Genomic DNA, 19,205 nt, shown 5'->3' on the forward strand with positions numbered 1-19,205 from the left:
TGCTCAATATCTCCTTTGGTTCGGCAGTGATCAGCTCCTGCATGCAACTCAGCAGTTCTGCCTTTCTGCTCAGAGTGTAGGGTGGGTGTTCTTCGCTGGGTTGGAGAGCTTTGGCCAACAGTGTCACAGTGTTTGTCAAACTTAATTTCAGTGTCAATTCCTTCACCTTGGATTTCAGTCCAAACATCTTGGTGTTGAAAAGAGCCAACACATTGTGCAGAATGTCGGTCTCGATTCTGGGCAGAATGAGGTCCCGAGGACAACGTGACATAATCTGCCCATAGCATAAAATAAGCGTGCTTTTAACTTTCATTATGTGATTGTCAACCTGGTGAAAGGGACTTGATATGCACAAACGATTGAACTCCATGAAAGCCTTCAGTGTGGTGAGCGTGGTTTCTAAGTGTCTTACAGCACAGTCACCAATTCCAGCGGCTACCCTGTCTCTCTCGAAATCTTCATTGTGCTCAACACTCTGAAGACTTTTACTGACGATGTCTTTGTCTTGGGTCAGTCGAAGCACTCTCCCTAAACACTTGTACAGAAAAGCCCTCTCTGTTGGATACAGGCGATAGGTGTGAATGCAGTGGGTCATTTCTGCAATGAGCTGGGTGATCCACACCTTATCCGCGATTGCCTCCAGAGTCTGGGACACAAACCGCCAACAGTTTCTCTTGCCACTCATTCTGGAGATTGGGCTTCTCTGAATGCTCCTCCAGAAAGTTACATAACATTGGGAATTCCTTGTCCCATACTCTCACTGTTGCTGCGTGGATGTCCATTCCAAGGAGATATAGTAAGCCCAGAGTAGGAACACCTCTCCCTTTTCCATGGCACAGAGAAGAAGACACAATCAATAGCCGCGTCAGCAGTGTAAAAGTCTCAGGAAGATTCAGATAGTCCTCGTAATTAAGAACAAATTGTGTATTGCTGGCCATCAGTCTCTTTATTCCAACGCAATATGAGGAACCACAGACTATTGTAAAGGCTTCAGTGTACTTTACTGTGATCACAAACTCCAGTAGGTAGGACCAGAGGACATCGCCAATCGGTAAAGTTCCCACCATCAATTTCAGCAATCCTTCGCACTGTCTCCTTAAATCCTTATCCGTAACCACGGCCGCCATTACGCTGCAGAACTCCTCTTCGCTTTCAGTACTCTCCTCGTTCTCCTCGGTGGGCAGAGCACACTGTTGGATGATAAATTCCACCAGCTGCTTTCCTCCCTCTCGCTCCAAGTAATTGTGACAGGCCATGGTGTATATTACCTGGGCAAGGATTCCCTTCACTCTGTTACTCCCAGTTAAAAGTGATCGTCGCACACAATTCAGAATCTGATCCTTCTGACTCTCCATGTTTGAAGGGACAGTATCGAGAAGGTACTTCAGCACGGCCAGTGCCCCGAGTTGAATTTGCTCATTGTCAATTGCCAGTTGCATCCGAAGGATCTCTAGCTTCTGGCTTGTAAATGCCGGAGCTAGAACTCTGAAGCAGCAAAGGATTTCATTTAGCTGCTTCTCAGAAAAGGTGTTTTGGGGTTGTTCCATCACAATACAGATCTGCTCATGGAAAGTGATCAGCAGAATCTGCAGTTGTGTCACGAGTATTTCACTGTCCTCTCGATGGCAGTGCGCAGGACACTGCACAGACACCGAGTGACAGAAACATGGGGAAAGGTTTCCTGGTACACCAAGAGAAGGGTTGGAATTAAGCTGGGGATCTCCTTGTCCAGTTTGTCATTGGGTAGTAGCTGGATTATCTGGGCGACTGTTTCTAGTATTGCTCTGCTCACCTTGGGCTCTTTCATGGGCAGCCAGGAATTCAAAAGCAGATCGTAAGCCGCAGAAATCTCATGAAAGAACATCTTCTTCTCAAGTTTAGGTTTTCTGGTCCCCTCTGGGTTTGACAGGTACATTTGAATGCTCTCACTAAAAAGCCCCAATGAAACACAGAGAGTCCACTTCATTTCCCCATCAGTTACTCCATGCAGTGTGGGGAGCAGGTTTCTCAAGACAGGCTTGAGCCGAGGTACCAAGCAATGCACGTTTGCTCTACACAGCCTTGCCAGTGTCAGCACCATGTAGAAATATGCTTGGGTCCATGGTTGGCACCCCGACTCGATGTGCTTGAAAATTTCAATGGGAAACCTGGCACCCAGACTAATCAGGAGGCAACTTGCCGCTTCCTAATGGTCAACATGCTCTGATCTGATCATGTTCATCAAAGTCAAGTTGCTCAGTTTTTTAGCCAGCCGTGTGTGTAAGTGTCCAAGGTTATCCTTTATTACCAACGTCATCGCCGTTAGTAAGGCCCAACGTGGGGCCGGCTGCAACTTGTTTTTGGTCAGATACTTATGGCAGTACGTAAGGACGTATTTATGATTGATCCTTCCCAGTTCTTGCAGTGACTCAGTTAATCTCATTGGAACAAAGTCATCTTCATCAGAAAACAGACTGATAATCATGGCCATCGAAAACTTTATTCTGTTTTTCACCATTTTGTTGGAATTCAATCACTTCTCTTGTTTCACACAATGTGTCCTAGTGATAAACAGACTTGTAACAACACAGAGCTCTCTGCTTTTACTCACCAATTATCACCAGTATTGCTGCTGTTATGTTGTCGATTTGATATTTCGACCTTTATTTGTCTCGACCCGAACACGGGCTCTTTCTCTTCTGTGAATGGAACTTCTCACACACAGAGATGTCCGTCCTCTGCAGACCTTTCTTTGTAGATTCCTAATTCGATGGTCTTGAATTAATTTAATGCTTTAAAGCTTTTGGTTGATTGCTTTGAAAAAAATTATTTGAAAAACTCTCTCCCTCCTTCTCCTCCTGGTCAAACACAAAGTTTAACTGCTGGATGACCAAGCAGCCGACAGCTTTATGTGGAAAAGGCACCGTGTCATTATTTCCTGCTTTTGTGAAGTCACGAATTTCATTGTGACGTCTTGTGACTCGAGCTGTCACATGACCAGCCAGGTGATAACCTCACTGGTGAGGGTGAGCTCACAATTGATTGAGTCGTGTATCTATGGGTTGATTGTTAAACTGCTTTTACAATGATTGTTCATAAAGCTAATGATCAATAATACGGATTGAAGTGTAGAATGTATCAATGTGTGTTGCTGACAGGGTGCACGGACCCTCCATGCCTCAGATTCCCATTATGAGCTCCCAACGGGTGAAGCTTAACACTGGGAGTCTGAGCCTGTAATATCTCCCTTACACAGCACCATTGCCGGGGTTCAGCTCCAAGCATTAACCATGGGCTATATGGATTGCAGTCAGGTGTATCAGTTATACCAGGGTTTCAATTCTTTCTCCGAGCGACTATTGGCCACGCTGCCCACCTGCAGCATCAGAAATGGTTGTGACCCCATCAGAATGGACCAATAGTGTAAGGGTGAGCCCCAGGGCACGCACAGCAATGTTTGCTCATCTCTGGTCTCATTTCTGCAACTGTGCTTGAGGTAGATTCATAAGAACATAAGAACATAAGAAATAGCAGCAGGAATCGTCCATACGTCCTCTCAAGCCTGCTCTGCCATTTAATCCGATCATGGCTGATCCGATCATGGACTCAATCTCACTTCCCTGCCCACTCCCCATAACTCTTTAGTCCCTTATCGGTTCAGAGACTGTCTATCTTTGTCTTAAATTTATTCAATGACTCAGCTTCCACAGCTCTCTGAGGCAGCGAATTCCACAGATTTACAAACCTCAGAGAAAAGAAATTCCTCCTCATCTCAGTTTTAAATGGGCGGCTCCTTATTCTAAGATTATGCCCCCTAGATCTAGTCTCTCTCATCAGTGGAAACATCCTCTCTGCATCCACCTTGTCAAGCCCCCTCATAATCTTATATGTTTCGATAAGATCACCTCTTATTCTTCTGAATTCCAATGAATGGAGGCCCAACCAACTCAACTTTTCCCCATAAGACAACCCCCTCATCTCCGGAAGCAACTTTTTCTGAACTGCCTCCAAAGCAAGTATATCCTTTCTTAAAAATGGAAACCAAAACTGCACGCATTATTCCAGGTGTGGCCTCACCAAAACCCTGATAAACTGTAGCAAAACTTCACTGCTTTTATACACCATCCCCTTTGCAATAAAGGCCAAGATTCCATTGGCCTTCCTGATCACTTGCTTTACCTGCGTACAAACCTTTTGTGTTTCTTGCACAAGTACCCCCAGGTCCCGCTGTACTGCAGCAATTTGAATTTTTTCTCTATTTAAATAATAACTTACTCTTTGATTTTTTTTTCTGCCAAAGTGCATAGCCTCACACTTTCCAACATTATACTCCATCTGCCAAATTTTTGCCCACGCACTTAGCCTAACTATGTCATTTTGCAGGCTTTTTGTGTCCTCCTCACACATTGCTTTTCCTCCCATCTTTTTATCGTCAGCAAACTTGGCTATGTTACACTCAATACCTTCTTCCAAGTCATTAATATAGATTGTAAATAGTTGGAGTCCCAGCACTGATTCCTGCGGCACTCCCCTAGTTACTGATTGCCAACCCGAGAATGAACCATTTATCCCGACTCTCTGCTTTCTGTTAGTTAGCCAATCCTCTATCCATGCATATATATTACTCCCAAACCCCTGAACTTTTATCTTGTGCAGTAACATTTTATGTGGCACCTTGTCAAATGCCTTCTGCAAGTCCAAATACACCAAATGGACTCCAACATTTTCCCAACCACAGATGTTTGGCTAACTGATCTATAATTTCCTGCTTTTTGTCTACCTCGCTTTTTAAATAGGGTAATTATATTTGCACTTCTCCAATCAGCTGGGACCTCCCCACAATCCTGGGCATGTTGGTAAATTACAACCAATGCATCATCTATCCCTGCCTTTACTTCTCTTAAGACGCACTCGATCCACTTCGAGTATGCATCGACTACGATCAGGAACATTTTCTCCATGAATGGGCCCGCATAGTCTACGTGAATGCGTGACCATGACCTGGTGAGCCAAGGCCATGGGCTGAGTAGAGCCTCCCTGGGGGCATTGCCCAGTTGGGCACACATCGTGCACTTGCGAACCCAGTGTTCCAGGTCTGAGTCAATCCCCGGCCACCATACATGTGACCGGGCAATGGCCTTCTTTAACACGACGCCAGGCTGCTCGCTGTGGAGTTCCCTGATGAATGCTTCCCTTCCTTTCTGGGGCATGACTACCCAGCTGCCCCATAACAGGCAGTCGGCTTGAATGGAGAGCTCATCCATCCGTCTCTGAAACAGCCTGACTTCCTCGGTGCACGCCCTGTGTGCGGGCGCCCAATTCCCAGTCAGGACACATTTCTTTATCATGGATAGGAGGAGGTCCCTGTTGGTCCAGAGTTTGATCTGTGAGGCTGTGATGGGGGTGCCCGCAGTGTCAAAAGCCTCAAAGGCTATGACCATCTCGGTGCTCTGCTCCAACGCCCCCATGGTGGTGGCCAGTGGGAGCCTGCTGAATGCGTCAGCGCAATTTTCGGTGCCTGGCCGGTGCCGTATGGTGTAGTCATATGCAGCCATCGCTGTATGCGAGCTGACGCGTTAGCGTTGACAACCTTGGTGTCAGACAACAGGGATGTTAACGTCTTGTGATCCGTCTCTAGCTCGAACTGTCTGCTGAAAAGGCACTGGTGCATCTTTTTCACACCGTACACACACGTGAGTGCCTCCTCCTCGATCGTGCCATATCCATGCTCTGCCCGGGAGAGCGACCTGGAGGCGTAAGCCACTGGTTGGAGTCGGCCGTCATCGGTACCCTGATGCAATACACACCCAACTCCGTAGGATGATACATCGCATGTTAAAACCAGTTTTTTACAGAGCTCATGCAAAGTGAACAGTTTGTTGGAACACAACAGGTTCCTCGCCTTATTGAAAGCCCGTTCTTGACAATCCCTCCAAAACCATTCACAACCTTTATGGAGGAGCATGTGTAATGGCTCCAAAAATGTGTTTAAGTTCACCAGAAAGTTCCCAAAATAGTTCAAAAGTCCCAGGAATTTTCGCAACTCCGACGTGTTGCCGGGACTGGGCGCCCGGCGAATCGCCTCAGTTTTTGATTCAGTGGGCCGGATCCCGTCTGCGGCAACTCTCCTGCCCAGGAACCCGACCTCTGGGGCCAAAAACACACGCTTGGCCTTTTTCAGCTGCAAACCTACCCAATCCAATCGGCATAGCACCTCCTCCAGGTTGCGGAGGTGTTCCTCGGTGTCACGACCCATTATAAGGATGTCGTCTTGGAATACGACCGTTCCAGGGATGGACTTGAGCAAGCTTTCCATGTTTCGCTGAAAGATAGCCGCTGCCGAACGAATGCCAAACGGGCATCTGTTGTAGACAAATAATCCTTTGTGCGTCGTGATGGTGGTCAGAAGCTTGGAATTTTCCGCCAGTTCCTCAGTCATGTCGGCCGAAGTGAGGTCCAGCTTCGTGAACAGCTTTCCACCTGCTCTCGGAAGCAGGTATTGGTCTTGCAGCGACACTCGGTTGATGGTGGCTTTGTAGGCGCCACTAATCCTAACCGAGTCATCTGCTTTGAGGACGGAAACGATGGGACTTGTCCAGTCGCTGAATCCAATGGCCGAAATTATGCCCTCTCTGAGCAGCCTGTCCAGTTCACTTTCAATTTTCTCACGCATCACGTATGGCACTGCTCTGGCTTTGTGGTGCACTGGTCTGGCGTCCGGAGTGTGCGTATCACTACTTTAGTGCCCTTGAACGTACCGACACTGGGTTAAAACAGTGACTCGAATTTTTGCAAGACCTGCGAGCATGAACTTCACTCCACGGATGAAATGGCGTGCACATCCCCCCATTTCCAATACATCTCAGCTAGTCAACTCCTTACCAAAAGTGCGGGGCCATTTTCCGGAACAATCCCGAGTGGCAGCCGGTTCTGTAATCCATTATGCGTTACCATCAAGTTTGCGCTGCCCAGCACTGGGATGATCTCTTTGGTGTTCGTACGTAGCTGCGTCTCAATGCGTTCCAGTTTCGGCCTGCTAGCTCTGTGTGACCATAGTCTCTTAAACTGTTGGGCGCTCATGAGAGACTGGCTAGCTCCCGTATCCAGCTCCATGTGCACCGGGATGCCATTCAGTAAGATTTTCATCTTCATGGGTGGCGTTTTAGTGTATGAGCTGTGGACGTCAGCCACATGAACTCTTTGAACTTCCGCATCCATGGTTGTTCCCCAGGCCTCATCCTGCATTGCAGACCCGTCGTCTGGTTCCTCTGTCTCGCAGACTAACCTCGCTACTGCCTTTTTGCACATCCTGGCCAAGTGTCCACTGACATTACAAATGCTACAGGTATAAAGCTGGAACCTGCAGCTTTTGGCAGTGTGTTATTGCTGTTAACAAAAGGACTATTCCCAGGCATTCCTCTCTGATGGCCCGTTTAGCTGTTTCTAAGCACTCTGAATGGTCCCATCACGGGATGCATTGTTCCTCGTGATGACATGAATTGCCGATCCCCTTTCCATTGTCCCTGTTGTGGGCCCACCCTGGAGCTTGTTGCTGCCTGGGCAGTGTTGAATTTCCCTTGCCTGTCTGCCTGGGCGGTGTCGAATTGCCCTTGCCTGCCTGCGGTTCTGTGTTCCGGGTTCTGTATCACTTTACAATATTAACTTCCTGGTTCATCGCAACGTTAAAACCAGGGCTGCGTGTGTAAATTAGCTTGGTCTCCTCTTTCCCTGCCATAAAGGTCTGAGCTATCAACGCCACCCCTTCTAAAGTCAGGTCCTTGGTCTTTATAAGCTTCCTGAAAATGCCAGCATGATTAATGCCCTCAATGTAAAAGTCCCTTAATATCTCCCCCCTGCAGGCATCGGAGAACTTACAGAGACTGGCCAAACGCCGCAGTTCCGCCACCAAGTCCGAGACGTTTTGACCCTTCAGACGCCGGTGAGAGTCCATCTGGTGCCAGGCCATGTGTCCACTACTGCCGGCTTGAGATGCTCACTGATCAGCTGGCTGATCTTTTCGAAAGACTTGTCCACTGGCTTTTGGGGTGCGAGCAGGTCTTTTATCAGCGCATACGTCTGTGCACCACAGCTGGTCAGTAGATGCGCCCTCCGCTTGTCAGCCGCTGTCTCTTCCAGCCAGTCCTTTGTGACAAAGCTCTGCTGGAGTCTTTCCACAAAGTCGTCCCAGTCCTCACCCAGACAGTCGCGTTCCTCTGTGCCACCGGTGGCCATCCTCGTGGTTCAGTGATTCCCGTTTCTCGTCGCCAGATGTAGTGTCACTGCACCTTGTTACAAACTCACACGAGACATGTATATATCATTCATAGCTTTATATGTAACCATTAGGGCTGCTGACCAAGGGCTATGCAGCTCTTTGTCGGCCAGCGTGGACACGTTGGGCCGAAATGGCCTCCTTCTGCGCTGTAAATTTCTATGTTTCTATCTTTCTAAAACATTGGTGGGAGTTGTCTATTGGCGTCCAAACAGTAATGGTAATGTAGGGGACGGCATCAAAGAGGAAATTAGAGAAGCATGTAACAAGGTTACTGTGGTGTATGCAACACTCAAATCACTGACTCTACACAGTCTGGTGTTGTAGTAACTGCTGCGACCTTAGTCGTTTATTGTGTAACTCCAGAGTGCCTCTCAGGTGTGGTGGGCAGCCTTTTATACTCTGTCTTGCAGGAACTTTTGGGTCTCGCACCACAGCGCCCCCAGTGGCGCATCATTGTAACTATACATAAAATGTACCAGGACAATGCACTAAGTTCACTAACCGCGGGGAGAGAGCAGGTGTCTCCGCGGCCCCACTGTGCTAACATGGAAGTTAACACGATGGGGATGTGGGGAGGTGGGTGGGGATCAGTGACATGTTTGTGTAAAGGGCAGCGGAGGAGAAGGATTGACAGCTGTCAGTGAGGGACAGAAGTTGTTTAAGGTGAGCCAACACATTCCCGATCAGCACAGAAGGCATTCACTGGTCAGCTGCCCTCTGCTGTACTTCTGGTCAGAGCGGTTTCCGCAGTGGAGCCGTTATCACGTTTGCTTTCCACGTGGAAGGATCCCGTGCAGGAAGACTATGGTTAAACTTGCTGTGGATGAACAGCCATGGGCGAGTTTATTCTCCTGTCAAAAGGGCGACAGTGGCTTCTCCCTTATTCTTTAATTGCACTTTATTTCACTTCACTAAATAGATATATTTGAGTGAGAGAAATTGTTCCAGAGTGTCGCACACTTCATCTTTTGTTCCCTTTTAAACACATAAAATGAGGCCGGGGAATAAATACAGAAAACAAAGCAGAGGGATATAGACAAGAGGAAGAGAGAAGGGGAAATACTGTCCCCACCCAGAACTAATGCAGAAACCCCTCTGCTGCACTCGGGGTGCCCACCCACAGCCTGGATACACTAACGTCCCAACAGCTCATTGACTATCGGAGTGGGACCGTGCGGCGCTTCAGAAGACAGGTCGAAAAAGCAAAGTCACTGATTCGATCCCATGTGTTCCTTCTGCCAAGATTAGCTACACACAAAAAATGCTTTTATAAAATTACACCTGATCTCCAGGTTTGTCAAAAAGTTAGCTCGTTGGTCAAGGGGTATGATTCTCGTTTCTGGCTTGTTAATTGAAATTTGCGAGAGATCCCGGCCGAGCCCACTATTCTGCCGCAAATTTTGAAATTGCATCAAACTTTTGCAAAGAAGGACTTACATTTCTGCAGTGCCTTTCAGGAACTCATGTCGTCCCAAAGCGCATTACAGCCGTTGAGTTATGTTTGAAGTGTTGTAGTGTGGGGAAAGATGTGACCAAATCACCCCACACTAACCTCAACTCATTGCGAAGGAATTCGGTGCAAATAATCAGATGCCTCAGGGACTTAGACTTTCATTGAATGAGTTCTGCTTGTACCTGCATTCAAGCTTGAAACAGCAACTGGGCTTCCATCTCACGGGAGCATCGTGTCGTGGTTAGCGAGTAGGTGACGAGGTTTGGGGTTGATGTGCGTCGCTTTCAATCTTTGAAATTTCACCAAGCAAAGATATGATGAATCCAACTGTCCCTGTCAGCATTTTGTTTGGGTTTAATCACAGGAATATCTGCAGTCAGGAGATGAAAATTAATTAAAACATAAGACTGGCTTCGGGACAATCGGAATACTTCGTCACAGACAAGGCACCGGAAGGCTGGAAGGTAGATCACACCGGTTGTGGGAGAGCTGGTTGGCGGTGACATGCAAGTGTCTGCAGTGTCCGGGACCAGACTGCTTCCATGCATCCACAATGAATGTCCCTCCATTTATTTGGGAAAACTACAACTGAGAGTGGAAAAGTTCCATACCGGTCGGAGCAATCTGAAGCTTTAACTGACTGACACCCTGGTTTGGAATGTCTTGCAATGTACATTTAATTTAGTCTCTGTGGTGCAATCGGTTAGTGCGTTTGGATATTAACCAAAAAGTTGGTGGTTCGAGCCCACCCAGGAGCGAAGCATCAAACTGTTATTTGGTGCCGCACAATTCCAGGTTGTCGTTGTGCGTTTTGGCTGCACGAATATATTCTGCAAACATTGCCAGCTGTGCTGCTATCCAGTGAGTTCCCACTCTAATACTTTTAGGAACATTCATTTCATGTAATAACAATTTTTTGCATGGATCATGTTCCTCCATCCAGTCCACCAGAAATAAATTACGTTATTGGGTTTAAAGGACATGGTGGAAATTGTCTGACCTGTCGTTGTGGCTTTGCTCAGATTCTGAGTTTCAACAGTCAACAGTTTGCGAAGGATTACCTCATGGCCAATGCGAAGCACAAAAAGACTCTCAGCATTTGTTTTGGAATCCGTCAAATTTGCAATGTCCTGCGAGGCGCCTTAATTCGAATTCGACGACATAGCTCGCCACTTGCTGGCCCTCCGACCGTTAGCACGTGTAGAACCGATACCTCGCCATCAGAACGCTTTCTTTAGGATTTAGATGCTCACGGACCAGCGTACATAATTCTTCAAAGGATTTAGTTGTTGATTTCAGCAGAGCTAGAAGATTCTTCATGAGGCCAGAGATTGTTGCCCCACAGACGGTAAGGAGGATCGCCCTTCATTTGGCAGCGTTTACGTGCCCTTCCAGCTCGTTGGCCACGAAGTATTGGTCGATTCTCTCCACGAAGGCTTCGCAATCGGCCACTTCTGAGAACTTCTCCAGGATACCAACTGTTCCTTGCATTTTCACGTGGTTGTTCATTGTCTCGTCGCCAATTGATAAGCTCATAATAAAGGTTGAAACTGAGTACTGTGAACAATGAGTAATTGTGACCTTAGCTCCTGTAGTAAGACACCAGAGTGCAGGTACCTCATGGGATCCATTGGGACTCCAACAGGTAGGCCCTCTGGTGGTGGTGTGATACAGGTGGCCAAGGGTTAAATACATAACACAAGGTGTGTATGGAAATCAACCATTAAATGCCCTGTCATTAACCACAGGGGTTTCCTGCAATTTTCTGATCGCAAAGCGCTTTCAGTCCTTGTCCTTAAAATTGCAGACGTGGAAATTGGGGAGTTTAATGACTTTGAAAGGAGAACATTGTTGTTTGGTGCAGTTCAGGCCAGAGAAATGTTTGTGAAAGGAACTTTTTGCAGAGAGAGGGTTTGAGCATTTCAGCTTGTTGCTGAACACTCCTCTCTGGGCGCTGAGCTAAGCAGCAGTTTCTGTCGTGCAGCGGTTATCACTTTTCCCTCACACGTGAAAAGTTCCTGGTTCAAGCCTGGGCAGAAACATTATTTCTCAAGCAAAAACTTGTCTGCAATAAAATTGAATAAAAGCTGTTTTGGACACATTGTTGCATGAGCAATGCACATTTAAAACCAGTCTCCTCAAATACAGATTGTGTAAAATCAGATAGGGGATAAAACTTCTTCAAGGATTAAAGTTTCATGAAATATTGAAGTTCAGTTGTTGAAGTTTCAGCTATCTATTCACATTTATTTCATTCTGTGAATCAGTACGATCGGTTTATACCAGCAGCTCTAAGCTGCATTTGAAACCCGCAAACAACTCATTAATCATTTGCTTTTCTCCAGTTCCAGAGCTCAGGGTTATTGTCCATCCCTGGGATACAAGCTACCTCGGACCCAGGCAAAAGCTCCCCGTGCAACGAGCACAGGCTCAGGAAAACCCCGGGGGAGAGAGTATCCCGGTCACTGGGCCTTCCAGCAACAGTGAATAAGTACCCGGTCTGAAACGTTCCAGAGTAATAACTTGCAACTTCAGCATCGAACAGTAAGGATGGCCGAGTTATCTCAGGCGCTGCTTTCATTATTTGATTAAAATATCAACACTCCCTCAATTCGCATTCTTTTCATTGTGCAAAAGAAGATCATGGGTTCATTAATGATGTTTTCCTCTGAAAGCAACATAAAAGTTTCAGGAAAAGTAATCGCCCAATGTTGGGGCTCTATCCCACCACCCTGCAAGTAAGAGTCTCATGCTCTACCGACTGGGTTAGCCAGGCTTCGTAACATTTACCCTGTCAATCCCTTTCAGAATATTGTCCGGTTCAATGAGATCACCTCTCATTCTTCTAAACTCCAGAGAGTATCGGCATATTCTACACAATCTCTCACCATAAGACAGTCCTCTCATCCCAGGAATCAATCTGGTGAAGCTCTGTTGTACCACCTCCAAGGCAAGTGTATCCTTCCTCAGATAAGTAGACCAAAACTGTGCGCAATACTCCAGGTGTGGTCTCACCAGGGCCCTGTACAATTGTAGCAAGACTTCCTTACTCTTGTACTATGGGCTATATATTTGGTACTATGGGCCGAATATCCTGTTTTTCCTCTGATTCTCCGGTTGTGTGAAAAGTTATTAAAATTCGACAGTCGCTCAGCAAACATATTTGTATTTCCTTCAGTGTGCAACACATGTGGGTGGATTAATGATGATTGAAACAATTATTCATTATTTCGCAGACTTGAATTATTTTTGTCAATTTGCTCTGTCAAAATACTTTCCCTGACCAGGAATCAAACCCAGACCACGGCAGTGAGAACACCAAATCCTAACCACTAGACTACCAGGGAACACTGCTTGCAGCCTCTGTGATAGCTTAAAATGTAGTCAGCTGACAATCACAGCTGAGAATTGTGCGGTGACACGGCGTGTAACTGGATTTGCTGGGAGCAGCGTGGAGGCCCCGACCTGCGTGAGAACACCAGCGGCAGGTCGGGGCCATAAAAGGAGCGGTGAGCGGCAGCCTGGGAGCAGCGTGGTGGTGTACCACGGCAAGGTACAGCGCGAGCTGGTGCAGGAGGGCGACGGCAGCGAAGAGTGACGTCATCAAAGTCCAGGTCAGTGATTGGAGCGTGGGCAGGTACAGCAGGAGCAGCGAGAGACTGTGGAGGGATGTGATCGGGGCCCAGGGGTGGTGTGAGTTCAGGGCCAGGGGCCCAGGGGCAGCACGAGCCAGCCCACACTGCCACGACACCCAGGTCTCTTTGCACCTCCCCTTTTCCTAATCCGTCACCATTCAGATAATAGTCTGTCTCTCTGTTTTTACCACCAAAGTGGATAATCTCACATTTATCCACATTATACTTCATCTGCCTTGCATTTGCCCACTCACCTAACCTATCCAAGTCGCTCTGCAGCCTCACAGCATCCTCCTCGCAGCTCACACTGCCACCCAACTTAGTGTCATCCGCAAATTTGGAGATACTACATTTAATCCCCTCATCTAAATCATTAATGTACAGTGTAAACAGCTGGGGCCCCAGCACAGAACCTTGCGGTACCCCACTAGTCACTGCCTGCCATTCTGAAAAGTACCCATTTACTCCTACTCTTTGCTTCCTGTCTGACAACCAGTTCTCAATCCATGTCAGTACACTAACCCCAATCCCATGTGCTCTAACTTTGCACATCAATCTCTTGTGTGGGTCCTTGTCGAACGCCTTCTGAAAGTCCAAATATACCACATCAACTGGTTCTCCCTTATCCACTCTACTGGAAACATCCTCAAAAATTTCCAGAAGATTTGTCAAGCATGATTTCCCTTTCACAAATCCATGCTGACTTGGTCCTATCATGACCTATCACCGAGATGAGGAGAAACTTCGTCACCCAGAGAGTGGTGAACCTGTGGAATTCTCTACCACAGAAAGTAGTTGAGGCCAATTCACTAAATATATTCAAAAGGGAGTTAGATGAAGTCCTTACTACTCGGGGGATCAAGGGTTATGGCGAGAAAGCAGGAAGGGGGTACTGAAGTTTCATGTTCAGCCATGAACTCATTGAATGGCGGTGCAGGCTAGAAGGGCTGAATGGCCTGCTCCTGCACCTATTTTCTATGTTTCTATGTCACCTCTTTCCAAATGCACTGCTATGACATCCTTAATAATTGATTCCATCATTTTACCCACTACCGATGTCTGGCTGACAGGTCTATAATTCCCTGTTTTCTCTCTCCCTCCTTTTTTAAAAAGTGGGGTTACATTGGCTACCCTCCACTCCATAGGAACTGATCCAGAGTCAATGGAATGTTGGAAAATGACTGTCAACGCATCCACTATTTCCAAGGCCACCTCCTTAAGTACTCTGGGATGCAGTCCATCAGGCCCTGGGGATTTATCGGCCTTCAATCCCATCAATTTCCCCAACACAATTTCCCGGCTAATAAGGATTTCCCTCAGTTCCTCCTCCTTACTAGACCCCCCGACCCCTTTTATAACCGGAAGGTTGTTCGTGTCCTCCTTCGTGAATACCGAACCAAAGTACTTGTTCAATTGGTCCGCCATTTCTTTGTTCCCCGTTATGACTTCCCCTGATTCTGACTGCAGGGGACCTACATTTGTCTTTACTAACCTTTTTCTCTTTACATATCTATAGAAACTTTTGCAATCCGTCTTAATGTTCCCTGCAAGCTTCTTCTCATACTCCATTTTCCCTGCCCTAATCAAACCCTTTGTCCTCCTCTGCTGAGTTCTAAATTTCTCCCAGTCCCCAGGTTCGCTGCTATTTCTGGCCAATTTGTATGCCACTTCCTTGGCTTTAATACTATCCCTGATTTCCCTTGATAGCCACGGTTGAGCCACCCTCCCTTTTTTATTTCTATGCCAGACAGGAATGTACAATTGTTGTAGTTCATCCATGCGGTCTCTAAATGTCTGCCATTGCCCATCCACAGTCAACCCCTTAAGTATCATTCGCCAATCCATCTCAGCCAATTCACGCCTCATACCTTCAAAGTTAGCCTTCTTTAAGTTCTGGACCATGGTCTCTGAATTAACTGTTTCATTCTCCATCCTAATGCAGAATTCCACCATATTATGGTCACTCTTCCCCAAGGGGCCTCGCACAACGAGATTGCTAATTAATCCTTTCTCATTACATAACACCCAGTCTAAGATGGCCTCCCCCCTAGTTGGTTCCTCGACATATTGGTCTAAAAAACCATCCCTTGTGCACTCCAGAAAATCCTCCTCCACCGTATTGCTTCCAGTTTGGTTAGCCCAATCTATGTGCATATTAAAGTCACCCATTATAACTGCTGCACATTTATTGCACGCACCCCTAATTTCCTGTTTGATGCCCTCCCCAACATCACTACTACTGTTTGGAGGTCTGTACACAACTCCCACTAACGTTTTTTGCCCTTTGGTGTTCTGCAGCTCTACCCATATAGATTCCACATCATCCAAGCTAATGTCCTTCCTAACTATTGCCTTAATCTCCTCCTTAACCAGCAATGCTACTCCACCTCCTTTTCCTTTTATTCTATTTCCTGAATGTTGAATACCCGAGCAGCAGGTGATGAAAGCGGGCGTGAGAGGGTGAGTGACAGGTGGGCACTGCTTCTGATGCTGTCTGACCCACGGTGGGAGTGGCCGGGGATTTTGAAGCCCTTTCATTGCACCAATGCAGGGTAAATGAAACTGTGTTTCAGGAACCTTCATGTATACAAACATGGGCACTCTGCACTGTAGACCTCGTGGTGCAACGGTAGTGTGTCTGACTCCAGATCAGAAGGCTGCGTGTTTATATCACGTCGGGGTCACTGTACTTTTCCATATTGTTCTTCCGTAATTGAGATTTTCTTTGCTGTATCACAATTTACTTTCCCACCAATCTTTGTACCATCAGCAAACTTGGCTCCATTACACTCGGTCCCTATATCCCGGGGATAGGAGAGAGAAGACACACCGGAGAAGTGTGAGCTTGTGGACCGGAGTAGTTGCAGCTGCTGGAGCTGTGCGTTTTATCGGGGAGGGACGGGGGGAGAGCCTGCCGAGTGACCGGAGAAGCTGAGAAGCTGCTGTGCTTTTCATCGGGTTTGACACTGTTTAAAAATGGCAGAGTGCCACGTTTTCTCTCCCTACTGCCCATGCGCGAAGGTGCCGGCAGTGTTTTCGGCGCAGGCATTTGGCTCCGCCCCCCACTTCACCATCGACACCACGCCAGGACTCCGGGGACTGTACACAGCGGCCAGGATGGGGCGAGTTTTTCCCCGAGCCGTTTCCAGCGCGCAAAGTCGGTGCGCTTGAGGTCAGTGCGCCGACAAAACTGCTTGGGGAAAATCTAGCCCTTGAAGAGTAAGGAGTACACTGAAGGAAATACAAATATGTTTGCCGAGCAACTGTCAAATTTTAATGACTTTTTATTCAACCGTCGAATCAGCAAAAAAAAGGGCACTCGGCCCATAGTACCTAATATATAGCCCACAGTACAAGAGTAAGGAAGTCTTGCTACAATTGTACAGGGCACTGGTGAGACCACACCTGGAGTACTGCGCACGGTTTTGGTCTCCTTATTTGAGGAAGGAAATATTTGCCTGGGTGGAGGTACAACAGAGATTCACGAGATTGATTCCTGGGGTGAGAGGACTGTCTTAAGTTGAGAGATTGTGCAGAATGGGCCGATACTCTCCGGAGTTTAGAAGAATGAGAGGTGATCTCATTGAAACACACAATATTCTGAAGGGGATTGACAGGGTAGATGGTGAGGGTTGTTTCCCCCGGGCTGGAGTGTCGAGAACCAGGGGGCACAGTCTCAGGTTAAGGGGTCGGCCATTTAAGACAGAGATGAGGAGGAATTTCTTCACTCAGAGGGTTATGAATCTGTGGAATTCTCTGCCCCACAGGCCTGTGGATGCTGAGTCTCTGAATATATTCAAGGCTGCGTAAGATAGATTTTTGGAGTCTCGGGGAATCAAGGGATCGGGAGTTCGAGCGGGGAACGTTGAGTTGAGATCAACGATCAGTCATGATCTTATTGAATGGTGGAGCAGGCTTGAGGGGCCGTATGGCCTATACTACTCTGATTTCTTATGTTGTTACCTGTGCTGGCTCTGTGAAATTTCCAATTAGTCCCATTCCCCAGCACCCTGCAAATGTTTCTTTTTCAACGATATTTCCCTTTGGAAAGTTAATATTAAATCTGCTTCCAAAACCCTGTCAGGCAGAAAAATATTCACATTAATTTTATACAGTCCCATTTTAAACAGGCTTTGCATGTCATGAATTATTATCCCTTCCCATTTTACACATAGCATTTTAAGACCTTGCTTTAAAATATTTGGTGCCTGTGACACCAGCCATTGTTAGATTTAGTCACACACCATCCTGACTTGGAAATATATCGGTCGTTCCTTCATCGTCACTGGGTTAAAAGCCTAGAACTCCCTCCCTAACAGCTCTGTGGGAGCATCTTCACCACACGGACTGCAGCGGTTCAAGATGGTGCTCAGCACTATTGTGTTCCTCACACAGATGAGGCTGCACACAGAGAGATTAAAGTAACAGTGACCTCAGTCTTTAATAAGACATTCCAGTGTGAGGAACAGGCCTCAGGGGACCGGCTTATATATAGTGCTCCCAAGGGATGCTGGGATCCCTTGGGACTTCAGAGGATGAGCTCCCTGGTGGCGGAACATGGGAGTGCATGCTTTACAGATACACAGCATCACTCCCTGCAAAGTCGAATTGAAAATTATTTACAAGGTGAGGCGGTCGGGAGCCTTTCTTTCCCTGGTGGGCCGCCTCAGTACAAATGTCTGTTCTGGTGTGCTGGCTGTGCCCTCGCTGGGCTGGCGTGTTGTTAGCCCTGCAGGGCTGCTGGGTGAGCCTGGCCTTCCTGCGCCATGTAAAACGAAGTCAGGTCGAGCTTGGTGAACGTCTATCCTCCTGCCAGCGTCGCAATTAGGTCGTCTGCCTTAGGTAGCGGGTATTGGTCCTGTAGCGAGAAACGATTAATAGTTACTTTATAATCGCCGCAAATCCTGACTGTGCCATCACTTTTGAGTACTGGAACAATCGGGCTGGCCCACTCGCTGAATTCCTATGGGGAGATGATGCCCTCGAGTTGCAGCCTGTCCAGCTCCATTTCCACTCTCTTCCTCATCATGTGAGGTACTGCTCGCGCCTTGTGGTGAATGGGTCGTGCCTCTGGGACCAAGTGGATCCGCAACTTCGCCCCGGAAAAGTTTCCAAATCCTGGCTCAAAAAGGGAAGGAAATTTTTTAAGAACCTGGATACATGAGGCCTCATCGACATGTGATAGCGCTCGGATGTCATCCCAGTTCCAGCGGATTTTGCCCAGCCAGCTCCTTCCAAGCACTGTGGGGTCATCGCCCGGGACAATCCAGAGTGCCAGTTCATGCACCATGCCCTCGTAGGTGACCTTGACCATGGCGCTGCCCAGGACAGTGATAAGCTCTTTGGTGTATGTTATCAGTTTCGTGTGGATGGGGCTCAGGGCTGAACTGAATGGCTTGTTGCATCACAGTCTCTCAAACATCTTTTTACTCATGATGGATTGGCTGACGCCAGTGTCCAGTTCCATGGCTACGGCTAAGCCATTCAATTTTACGTGCAGCATAATAGGTGGACATTTCGTCGAAAATGTGTGCACCCCGTGTACTTCAGCATCTGCCTCCTCTCTCGAAGGCTCTAAATTGCTTTGATCCACCATGGACCGATCTTCCTCCGCCACGTGGTGGTTAGCAGGTTTTGCAGAGCTTGCAGCTCGTTTGCAAGCTCATTGGAGGTGCTCCATTGTTCCACAAGCACTTGCAAACATACCCTTTGAAGCATCATGAATAGGCTGAATGGAAGCCTCCACAAGCTGTGAATTGCCTTGCATTTATTCTTTGTTGGGGACTCTGAGTCATCTGGATCACCTGAGGCCTGCTGGAAGTTACAAACTCGTGGCTTCTGCCCTGTACATTTCTGCTTGCAA

Source organism: Pristiophorus japonicus, unplaced genomic scaffold (genome assembly GCF_044704955.1).
Source record: "Pristiophorus japonicus isolate sPriJap1 unplaced genomic scaffold, sPriJap1.hap1 HAP1_SCAFFOLD_163, whole genome shotgun sequence".
NCBI classification, from domain to species: Eukaryota; Metazoa; Chordata; class Chondrichthyes; family Pristiophoridae; genus Pristiophorus; species Pristiophorus japonicus.